Genomic DNA, 12,159 nt, shown 5'->3' with positions numbered 1-12,159 from the left:
TAACTTTCCACCAGAACGTGACAACATATAGTCTGATTCCATTATCATTGACTCTGTTACTATAATTGCCATTATTACTATTATTGTTATTATTACACTAGAGGAAGAGAAGAATTAACTTTGTTAAAGGCGTTAATTAGAAACATATTTGAATGTAGTATTAAGAGGTTATGAAAGTAAATTTTTCAAAGGCCATACCGCGGATACGCTAACAACCACCCAACAAGAAAACGCAGAATTTTTAGCAGCTGTATCTGATGAGCTGAAGAGTCGCTTGTTGTTCAGGACATAGATCTCGCTTACTAAACACTGAACACTTGACAGGATGGCGTCAACGAGCGCAATTCGTACAATTAGTTATGCGGACATGTAGAAGGTTGAATAGCCTATAGACAGAATTGCCTAACACGTTGCACAGGAGGTGTCGGCTGATTGTCGGAAAGAGGCGCTCACTATCGTAGTCGTCGTTCTTTGCAGCAAAGGCGTACAGATTTACGTATAGACTGGCGCAACAGCAGAGATGCCACTGTTGATCGCCTGGCGGCCGCAGTAAAAGTAAAAAGCTTTGGTCGGCGTGTCAGCAAGAGCCATCAGAAACTGTTTGTTGAGAGCTGAGTACTGAAGAAGGCCATCACTCGTCATCGTTTTGCAGCTTGCTTTAATGGTGTAATGAAATACGTAACTGAAAGGATGAATATTAATAGCTGATTCTTCCTTGGAGTCAGTCATTGTCATGTGTCATTGTTGAACTGACAATGATAGTAGTTACTACCGGAGTGTAACAAGAGGTAAAACACAGGAAAATCGGGAATGACCCTATGCGTCTATGTTTAACTGAGGAAATGCTGAACAATGTAAGATCAGGAGGAAGCAAACGCAAAAGGGTACGAATCTGTTAATTGTCGACACTTACTTACGGCGAGTAATACCACCCTTTATGGAAATGGTAATAGGGTTGGATAGGCTCACTTTGTGCGCTCAGTATATGTGACTAGAGGCATCAGATAACATGTTAAAGTCGCTGTTTCGGTAGCCATGCAGAAAACAGGCAGATGGCCGCTGTGACCGAGCGGTTCTAGGCGCTTCAGTACAGAACCGCGCTGCTGCTACGGTCGCAGGTTCGAATCCTGCCTCGGGCATGGATGTGTGTGATGTCCTTAGGTTAGTTAGGTTTAAGTAGCTTTAATTCCTGGGGACTGATGACCTCAGATGTAAAGTCTCATAGTGCCTAGAGCCATTTGAACCATTTGAGAAAACAGGCTGCAAAATTCTGCAGGTTGAGCTCAAGCTGAAGAGAACGATGTCGTCCTTTGAGCTCCGAGGTCATACTTGGATCATTCCAGTGACTGACAAAGAAGGTTGATCGTGTCATTTGAACGAAGCTCACAGTTTCCAGCACTATCCCCAGAATTGGCAGTAGCCCCCTGTTTCTGAGTCTAGTGGAAGATGTTGTAAAAAACTAGTTGGCGAATATCTAGACTTGTGCCATAATGTTGGTAACTGTAGGATCTCTCTAAATGGGACGAGTCTGCACTACCCGTCAGAGTCTGCTGCACAGGTAGCTGACCGCATGTGGTATGTACACAAATTTTTCCCATATTAGGTGACTTTCCATCTAGTACAGATAATAATAGCTGTAGGAGACAGTCAAGAACGAGTGCAAGATTTAGAGAAATGGTCCCCAAAGGTTATTATATCATAATCCTAGTGATCAAGTGCAGAATAATTTATATAAAAGGTACAGAGTCTGAAGCATTGCGAAAAAGAAGTAGGTCTCACATAATATTAGGTACATAAAACTAACTAAAACCCGAAATTAATAACAAATATAGGTGTAAATCAAAAGCACAGGGTAATGGTAAATGGAGGTGGTGTATCCGTTGCAGTAATCAAGAAACTCAGATCCATCGAGACTGCAACTGAAACTGCATGTTTGATTGTTTGGGCATGACTAAGTATCTAATTGGATCTCTTTACTGACCAGCAGATTTACCCCCCAGATGTAACCCAAAACTTCAGAGGTAATCTCAGCTCGCTAGTACGTATGTTCCTCAGTCGTCATCATTGGAGCACACTTTAATCATCCAGTGATCGATTCGAGTAATCATACATTTGTAAGTCGCGGGCGTGATACTACATCCTGAGTAACAATACTAAGTACCAGGAACAGATGGTTCTAAAACTTACTCAATATGGAAGTAAATAAGATCTGATAGAACAAATGGCTCTGAGCTCTATGAAGATACCCACGTTGTAACTGATATCTGTGGCCAAGGGGTGATTGTGACAACAGTGGTTAAAGAAGTACGTAGAACAACTAAAACATGTAGAAAGATTCACTTATTCATTAAAAAAGATAAAGAGGCAATGGATTCATGTCTCAAGGCAGAACTTGAAAAAATTAGCCTTGGTAGGATCTTGTAGAAGAACTGTGGCTGAAGTTTGAAAGAATGATTGACCAACTTCTGGAGAGATACGTACCTAGTAGAACAGTTCATGATTTGGGGGAGGAGGGAAACCCCTATTATATACAGTTTCTTTTAACAAACTTTTAAGAAAACATCATCTACTGCACAACAGCTATAAAAATGAGTACGGATAGAGAGATAGTAAATGAAACGCGTTTGGCTGACTACAGGGCTACGTGTGAAGTTTTCAAGGCGGCCATAGCAAAATATTATCGAAAGATCTCTTGCAAAACCCAAAGAAATTTTAGCGGGTGTAAATTCTGACATTGGAAGAAATATTAGTGTCTAGATATCTATGAATGACACAGGAAACGAAACTGAGCGTATTAGTGCAAAAGAAAAACTACTGAACTACTGGAAAGTTAGATGACAAAGGTAGTTGTGTCAGTGGGACTGGGAAACAGCTGAAACTGCTTCATTGAACAATGCTCTAAGGCCTGGTGGAATTGCTGCAGATTCTATATAGAATATGCAGTTGACTTGGTCCCTCTTTTAACCATAATACACTGTAGATCTCTCGAACAAAAATAAGTTTCCAGTAATGGGAGGAAAGTACTGGTCGCATTCATCAACAAGAACAATAGAAGTGATCCACAAAATTATCAAACAATATCTTTGACAAAGATCTTTTATATTATATTAGAATATATTCTGAGCTCAGATTTATAAGGTATCTCGAACAGACTGGCCTCTTCCACGACAACCAACGTGGTCTTCGAAAATATGGTTCATGCGAAATGCAACGTGCACTTTTCTCACATGACATCCTGAAAAATATGGATCAAGGATGTCAGGTAGTTATAGTATTTCCAGATTTCTAAAAAGCATGTCCTTATTACCACAGCAAGACTTTCTATCTAAAGTAACAGTTTACGGGATATCGATAGTATAGGTGATAACTATCCAGCTCACTTTGTTTACATTGACATCACGCGAGAAAGCAAAAGTCCCCAACATGTGACGTCATAAGCTCACTCCCCTTACCAATTACATCATGATCCTTCTCAATGATGTCATTATCACCGCATGTTAAACCACATCCTCCACTCCATCTGCCCTCCCCCTCCCCATCTTCTCCATTCTGCAGTCAATCACAGCCTAGTATTTTAACAGACATTAAAATGAAACGGCCAATCGTCCCAGTAGGCCAAAGTTCATTAAAACGAAACGGCCAATCTCAATACAGCCACAGAGCAACCATCTTGTCTGTACACAAAAGTATCCAAACAAACCGAATTTTATGCGACATCTTCAAAAGTGTTTATACAAAAAATTACATATAGGTTGCACCTAGCAGTATTTCCAATTTAAAATACGTCAGAAACCCACACACACACACACACACACACACACACACACACACACATACATACACATCCATTGAAATTGGTATCTAAAACACGTCTACGGACTGTCAAATTAAGTGCCTGGTTACTACTGCCACACAGAAATCCTTAAAAAACACACATGGCTAAAAAATAAAATCCTAGGCGCGTACCTGAGATTTCCAATTTTTGGGCTACACTTGGTGTAAGGCATAAAGAACGTTCAGGTTAAATATTTCTGATTCTAAATTGTTCTACTTCACAACATTAATTCATTGACTAAAGATTTACTAAAATACGTCAGCAATGTAAGATATGCAGTGTTTATGTCGAATGCTCATCCCCCTACCCCCCCCCCCCCCAACGTCCTTCCATCGCCAGATTAACGAAGCCTCGGCGCCCCAGGAATCAGTCGATCCCTTCTGGTAATCAAGATGAGTCATAAATTTCTTTTCTCCCCAATTCGATTCTGTATCTCTTCATTAGTTATTCGATCTACACAAATAATTCAGCATTTTGCTGAAGTACCTTATTTCAAATGCTTCTATGATTTACTTGTCTGAACTGTTTATCGTCCATGTTTCACTTCCGTACAAGAAACGAGAAGATTTCCGAACCCTTAAATTTATATTTAGTGTCAACAAATTCGTCTTTTTTTGGAAACGTTTTTCTTGCTATTGCTAGACAGCATTTTACATCCATTCTGCTTTGGACATCGTCTGGGATTTTGCTGTCCAAATAGCAAAACTCATGGACTAACTTTATATGTCACTTCCTAATCTAATTCTATCAGCATAATATAATATAATTTGGCTTTCTTATGTTGACGTTCATTTCTTATTTCATTTTCAAGATATCATCGATTTCGTTCAACCGCTCTTCCAAGTATTTTGTTGTGTCTGATAGAATTGCAATGTAACCGGCAAATCTCCTTCATTGCGTTCTCAACGTAAAGGTTAAATACAAGTAGACGCTACAACCCTGTCTTACTCTCTTCTCAACTACTGATTTCTTTTCATGTCTAGCGACTCTTATGGCCGCAGTCTGGTTTCTGTATAAGTTGTGGATAACTGTTCGCTCTCTGTATTTTATCCCTGCTACTTTCAGAATTTCAGTTCCACAGAAGCAGGTGCTGACAGGTTTGGATATAACCGAACTATCAGTTTAGGAAGTCAAGGCTGCAAAATACTAGCACGAATTATTTACAGAAAAATGGAAAACTGGTAGAAGCCGACCTCGGGGAAGATCAGTTTGGTTCCCGGAGAGATGTAGGAACACGAGGCAATACTGACACAAGTCGTATCTTGGAAGAGAGTTTAAGGAAAGTTAAACCTACGTTTATAGCTTTTGTAGATTGGAAAAAGCTTTTCACAATGTTGACTGGAATACCCTCTTTGAAGTTCTGATGGCAGCAGGGAGCGAAAGGCTATTTACAACTTGTACAGAAACGAGACGGCAGTTTTAAGACTCGAGGGGCATGAAAGGGAACCTGTGGTTGAAAAGGTACTGAGACAGGATTTTAGCCTATTCCCGATTCCTTTTAGTCTGTACATTGAGCAAGTATTAAAGGAAACGATAGAGTAATTTGGAGAAGGAATTAAAGTTCAGGGAGAAGAACTGAAAACTTTGAGGTTTCCCGTTGTCATAGTAATTCTATTAGAGACAGCAAAGGACTTGGAAGAGCAGTTGAATGGAATGAAAGGAGGAGATAAGATGAACATTAACCAAAACGAAACAAAGGTAGTGGAATGTATTCCAATTAAATCAGGCAATGCTGACGAAATTAGAATAGTAAATCAGACACTAAAGGTAGTAGATGAATGTTGCTATTCGGGCAGTAAAATGATTGAGCATGGCTGAAGTAGAGAGGATATAAAATGTCGACTGGCAATGGGGAGGAAAGCGTTTCGGAAGAAGAGGAATTAGTTAACATCAAATATAAATTTAAGTGTTAGGACTTGATATTAAAGTATTTTTCTGGAGTATAGCCTTGAATGGAACTGACAAGTCAAGAAGAGAACAGAAGTTTTGGAAATGTGGTGATACAGAAGAATGCTGAAGATTACACAGGTAGACAATCTAATTAATGAGGAGATACTGAATGGAATTGGGGAGAAAAGAAATTTGTGGCATGACTTGACTAAAAGAAGGGATCGGCTGATAGGACGCATCATTGTGAGACATCAGAAGATTACCAGTTTAGCATTTAAAGGAAGTGTATGTGTAGGCTGGGGAGGGGGGTAAACATTATAGAAAATGGTTCAAATGGCTCTGAGCACTATGGGACTTAACATCTATGGTCATCAGTCCCCTAGAACTTAGAACTACTTAAACCTAACTAACCTAAGGACAGCACACAACACCCAGCCATCACGAGGCAGAGAAAATCCCTGACCCCGCCGGGAATCGAACCCGGGAACCCGGGCGTGGGAAGCGAGAACGCTACCGCACGACCACGAGATGCGGGCTAAACATTATAGAGGGAAACCAAGAGATGAATACAGTAAGAAGACTGAGAAGATAAGACTTAGTGTCAATATTGTCTCGGCTGTTCCTAAAGTTCGCCGGAACCCAAGTTCATCTTTCCCCAGTTGGGCTCCTCCCACTTTTTCGATTCTTCTGTAAAAAGTTTGTGTCATATTTTGTGACCAAGGCGTATTAAACTAGTGGTTCGGTAGCATTAACAGCTGTCGCGCCTGCATTCTTTAGAACAAGAATTATTACATTCCTCTTGAAGCTTGAGAGTATTTCGCGTGTTTTATTCATCTTTAAACATCAAGCAAAAGAGTTTTTTAATGGCTGGCTCTCCCAAGGTTCTCAATATTTCTGAGAGAAAGTCGTCCACTCCAGGAGCCTTGTTACGACTTATGACTTCATTTCTCTGTCAGATTCTTCTCGCAGTATATCTCCTACTTCATCTTCATCTACTTCACCTGCTCTTTCTATTATATTACCTTCAAGTTTGTTTCCCTCGTACTGATGCTCTACAGATTCCTTCCACCTTTCGGCCTACTCTGCTTTGCTTAGTGCGTGTCTGTTACCTGATCTATTAATGTCCATACAGATGCTTCTTTTTTTCAGGCCTCTTTAATGTTTCTCTATTCGGCATCTATCTCTCTCATAGTCATGCATACTTCGACTGCTATGCATTTCTCGTCTAGGTAATCCTGATTTGTCATTTTACACTTCCTTCAAATTTCGTTTTTTAGACGTCTATATTCTCCTATGGCTGCTTAATTTGCTGCATTTTTATATTTTCCCCTTTCGTTAGTTACGTTAATAATTCCTAGTGTTATCCACAGATTTCTGTTAGGCTTTATCTTTTTGCCTTCACTATCTCATCTCTGAAACTTACACAATCTCGTTTTCTCGTATTCATTATTGGACCTACTTCAGTACAACCACTATATCATTTCATTTACACGTACATACATATTCCGTAAGCCACTATACCATGTATGGTCGTGCGTCCTATAGCACTACTAGTAACTCCCTTCCCAGTACTACTCATAAATGGAGCGTGTAAAAAGCGATTGTCCATAGGACTCCGTGCGAGCCCTTATTTCGATTACCTTATCTCCGCGGTCCTTACACGAAATGTACGACGGCGGCACTAAAATTATTCTCCAGTCAGCCGCAAATGCCATTTTTCTAACTTTTCTCATTCTCGCAATCCCTCTCGGGATTCTCATTTGAGTTCACGAAGCATTTCCGTAATACTCGCGTGCTGATCGATCCTTCCGCTAACAAATATAACAGCATGCCTCTGAATTGCTTCCATGTCTTCCTTTAATTCGACTTGGTGGGGATTATAAAGAGATGAGTAGTACTCAAGAATGGATCACATTAGCATTATATACGTGGCGTCCTTTATAGATGAACTACGCTTTCCTAAAATTCTCCAAATAAATCGGAGTTGAGCAATCGCCTTCCTTACTACCGACTTTATGCGCTTGCTGGTCTGTCGCTTTCCAGCGTTACGCCTAGATATTTAATCGAAGTGCCTGAGTCAATCAGAACACCAGTAATATTGTATTCAGTCATTACAGGATAGCTTCTCCTACCCATATGCATTAACTTAAATTTTTATCTACCTTTAGAGCAAGCTGCCATTCATCACACCATATAGAAATTCCAGATAACTCATTCTGTATCCACATACAGTCACTCAACGACAATACTTTTCCGTGCTTTTCTGCATCACCAGCAAACATTTGTTGATTGCTGCTCACCTTCTCCGTCAGATCGATTGCGTATGTACAGAAACCGTCCTATCACACATCCCTGGGCAATGCTGCGATACCCTTGTCCCTTATGAACACTCGCCATCCAGGACAACGTACTGGGTTCGATTACTGAACAAGTCTTCGAGCTACTCACATACCTAGGAACCTATTCCTTATGCTAGGATCTTCGTTAACATTCTGCAGTGGGGTACGCAGGATATTGTGTGAGATAAGGTGAAGCTGAGTTTCGCAAGAGTGACGCTTTCTAAATCCGTTCTGATTTGTGGACAGAACTTTCCTTTCTCAAGGAAATTTATTACATTCAAACTCAGAAGATGCTCAAGAATTCTGCAGCACACCGATATTAAGGATACTGGTCTATAATTCGACGGGTCCGTTCTGTTACCCCTTTTAAATACAGTAGTCGCCTGCCCTTCTTCCCAGTCGCTTGGGCAAGTGATTCGAGATACTCTCAAGCCATTCCCGAAGAGTACTCTCTGAAAACGGTATTGGGAATTTCCTGTTGATAGACCGTTACTGACCTGATCAGAAGACCACGTCTTCCAGCCGTCACACTTCACTGATTCTCATTATATCTAACCTCAACCTATCCATCCAACTTTGTAAATAAAGTAATCTGTCTACTTGGTTAGGTAATTAAACATTTCATGCTCCTACCCGTAGAATGTCAGTTTTAGTTCTTCTCATGACAACATGTTGCTTGTTGGTTTTACCTTTTGATTAGTCAAATACAGAAATTGTGAGAGGTTCCTGTGGCCAGTTTTGGCATTTGCTCGGTCATAGTACTATCTCGATACGAAAGAAACGAATTATTTTACATTACGAATTAATTGTTGATACATACGTATTTGTGAGAGACCTTCTTCAACCCTGAATTGGGTCTGCATCCAGAGATAGGGTACACAAAAATCTATGAACTCGATGACCATAAATGAGCAGTTTACTACAGATCGCTTCTCCGGAAGACGAATGCGGTGTATTTATTGCGCAACCTCGCGTAAAACTACATGCAGAATTTTTTAAGCCGCGGAAAGAAATTGTGCCACCTCGTGTGCATTCAAATAGGTCATACAGTGAAGGTCACTAACTGAACATAGTTGCTAATTACAGGGATTTGCAACATTGGTGTCGCTCTCTTGCGACATCGTACATCCCAGTTTTATTTCATGTGCAAAAACGTCTGCAGTTAACTGCTCGTCCATTGCCACTGAGTTGATCTATTGTAATTAAATATGCCTTAAGGCCAACCGCCCAGCACTGTGCTATCCTATCTCAGGTCTCTGAGTGAATGATTTGGCGCAATGGTTAGCTTACTGGAATCTCACATTCAGTTCCCTGTAATGTCACTCTGACTTAGGTTTTTCTGAGGTTTCCCTAAATCACGTTAGATACATGCTGGACTCGTGATTTTGTTCCCCATCATTACCCTGTTCAAACTTGTACTCTGCCTCTATCCCTTCTTCGACATGTCGTTAAGCACTAGGAATGCTTTTTTTCGGTAACTCGGCACAAGAACAGATGCAATGCACATTTCATACGGAATAACCACGCACACACACACACACACACACACACACACACACACACACACACACACATAAACGTTCACATTGGTTACTAAATTTCTGTACATCGCGAGTAGAGGATTTCTGAGCTGCGAGCTGGTACCCTATGCCATTGGGTTCACTATGAGTCATACCCGTCACGTTTGTTAACTAGGAAATGATAAGCAGTTTATTAAATGCGCTAGATACCACTTTGGGCCAATTATAGTCTTCAACCATGGATAAGCTTCTCCAACCAACGTCCAGTTCAGGAAGATAGGGGTTCAGACCCCAGCACAAATGTCTTATTTACTTGAAGTGAATTCAGGATGTTTACCTTGACAAGGACATGTGAGAATGATTCCTTCATCCATTTCCAAATGATCCAGGGAAACTTGTGTAAGAACTTAAATGTCATTTCCGGTGAATAATCTTCTTGGGTGTCACTTAAGGTGTGACATCAGGTTATCAAATTATGTTTTAGAGTTCCTGGAAGTCATTCCAAGCACAAATTACGAATACTCTCGTCCTTCACACTGCGATTCATCTATCTTAGTCACTACTGGTGCCGTAAGGTAGAGACGAAAACGGCAGCTCCTCGCTAGCTTTGAGGCAATGTGGTCACATGTAAACTGAAGCTCGCTTTGGCTCATGATTCCAGTCTCACTGAAATTCAAATTTTTAATGGCTCTGTTACAGATATAGAAATCTTAAGAAGACGTCTTCATCAAAAGTCGTCTCGCTGCTTCAAAAAAATGGTTCAAATGGCTGTGAGCACTATGGGACTTAACTTCTGAGGTCATCAGTCCCCTAGAACTTAGAACTACTTAAACCTAACTAACCTAAGGACATCACACACGTCCATGCCCGAGGCAGGATTCGAACCTGCGACCGTAGTGGTCGCGCGGTTCCAGACTGTAGCGCCTAGAACCGCTCGGCCACTTAGGCTGGCTCGCTGCTTCCATCACTTCATAGTATTAGGGTGAAAAACGTATGATACTGTACAATTGATTGTGATTCTTTCCACTTCTGATAACATAATTTTGATGTTTGTCAATATACAGTTTTATTTATGAAATACCACAATTCCCTACTTGAGTATGACACAAGATACTTTTGGTTCCTTGGGGGTCACAGTACAAAATATGTCTCACAGTGACATGATTACGATAATGATATACCAGTTACATCCCTCTTTATATGACTTTTATTGAGTAAATCACAATGAGCTCATTTTGGTATATTGCCATCGTCAGGTGTCCTGTAAATATATTAATAAGTGATATTTTTGATATTGTAAACTGTAACTATGATCGTAAATGTATTATACAATCTAGTGGCGTTTTTGTCTTACATGTAATATCGATGCTGCCGTTAGCTGTCTTTCTTGGAATCTGTATTCAGATTTTACTTGGATGTACGTTGTAGATGTACTGTTATATCTGATTTTTAGAGCTAGATTAGTCAGTTTTTGTGCATTTTTTCCCTCTTGACAGCTTGGGTGACAGCTGATCAGCTATATTACATGTTTACATAGTCACCACTAGATGTAGGTGATGGGTGGAATTTCTGTTATGTTTGAATTATATGCTTAGGTTTGGTTTTGCCTGAAATATCCTCTGGTTTGTGTCGAGACAATCACGTTTTATTTTTATTTTTTATTTTTACATAATAATTTTGTTATGGTTCCTGTTACAGAATTATTACATGAAAATAGAAGTAAAACACAATAATCTCAACACAGATCAGATGAAATCACACCTGCCTCGAGATGACTGGGTGTTTGCGTTGTCCTCATAATTTCATCATCATTCACGAAAGTGGTGAGATTGGACTGAGGAAAGGTTGGTAAATTGTACGGACGCTGATAACCGCGTAGTTGAGTGCCCCACAAATCAAACAACATCATCATCATCAGCATCCTCATGAAATCACAGGTAAAAAACATAATCAGTACCAAACCTAAGAAAATAATCAAAACATAATCGTTCCACACATCACCTACTTCTAGTGAAAACTATATAAACATGTAATATCGCTGATCCACTGTCATCTAGCTGTCAAGAGGAAAAATAACCCACAAAACCTGACCACTCTATATCTAAATATAAAATATAACATTACATCTACATTGAATGTCCATGTGACGCCTAAATACATACAGATTCGAACAACGGTCGCATAATGCAGCATCAATGTTACAAATAGGGTAAAAACACCAATCGAGTGTATTATACCTTTATGATCACAGTTACAGTTTACAATATCGAGACTATCACCTATTAATGTATTTACAGAACACCTGACGATGGCAATACACTGAAATGAGCTCATTGTGATTTACGCAATAAATCTCATATAAAGAGCAGTGTAACTTGTATATCATCATCGTAAGAGACAATTTTGTCGATATAGGCGCGCTCATGTTACACATATTTCCTTTCATTAAAATATACTTTCGTCATGAGATTATTGTGGTAAGTTGTACTTCATTTATTGTTACAATGTCTATTTTAATAGCGCTTTCTATTACGTTATTCAGCATAACAGTAAAAATAAGAGAGTAACTAACCGT

The sequence above is a fragment of the Schistocerca americana genome, chromosome X (genome assembly GCF_021461395.2).
Source record: "Schistocerca americana isolate TAMUIC-IGC-003095 chromosome X, iqSchAmer2.1, whole genome shotgun sequence".
NCBI classification, from domain to species: Eukaryota; Metazoa; Arthropoda; class Insecta; order Orthoptera; family Acrididae; genus Schistocerca; species Schistocerca americana.
Note: the sequence above shows the minus strand (reverse complement) of the source record.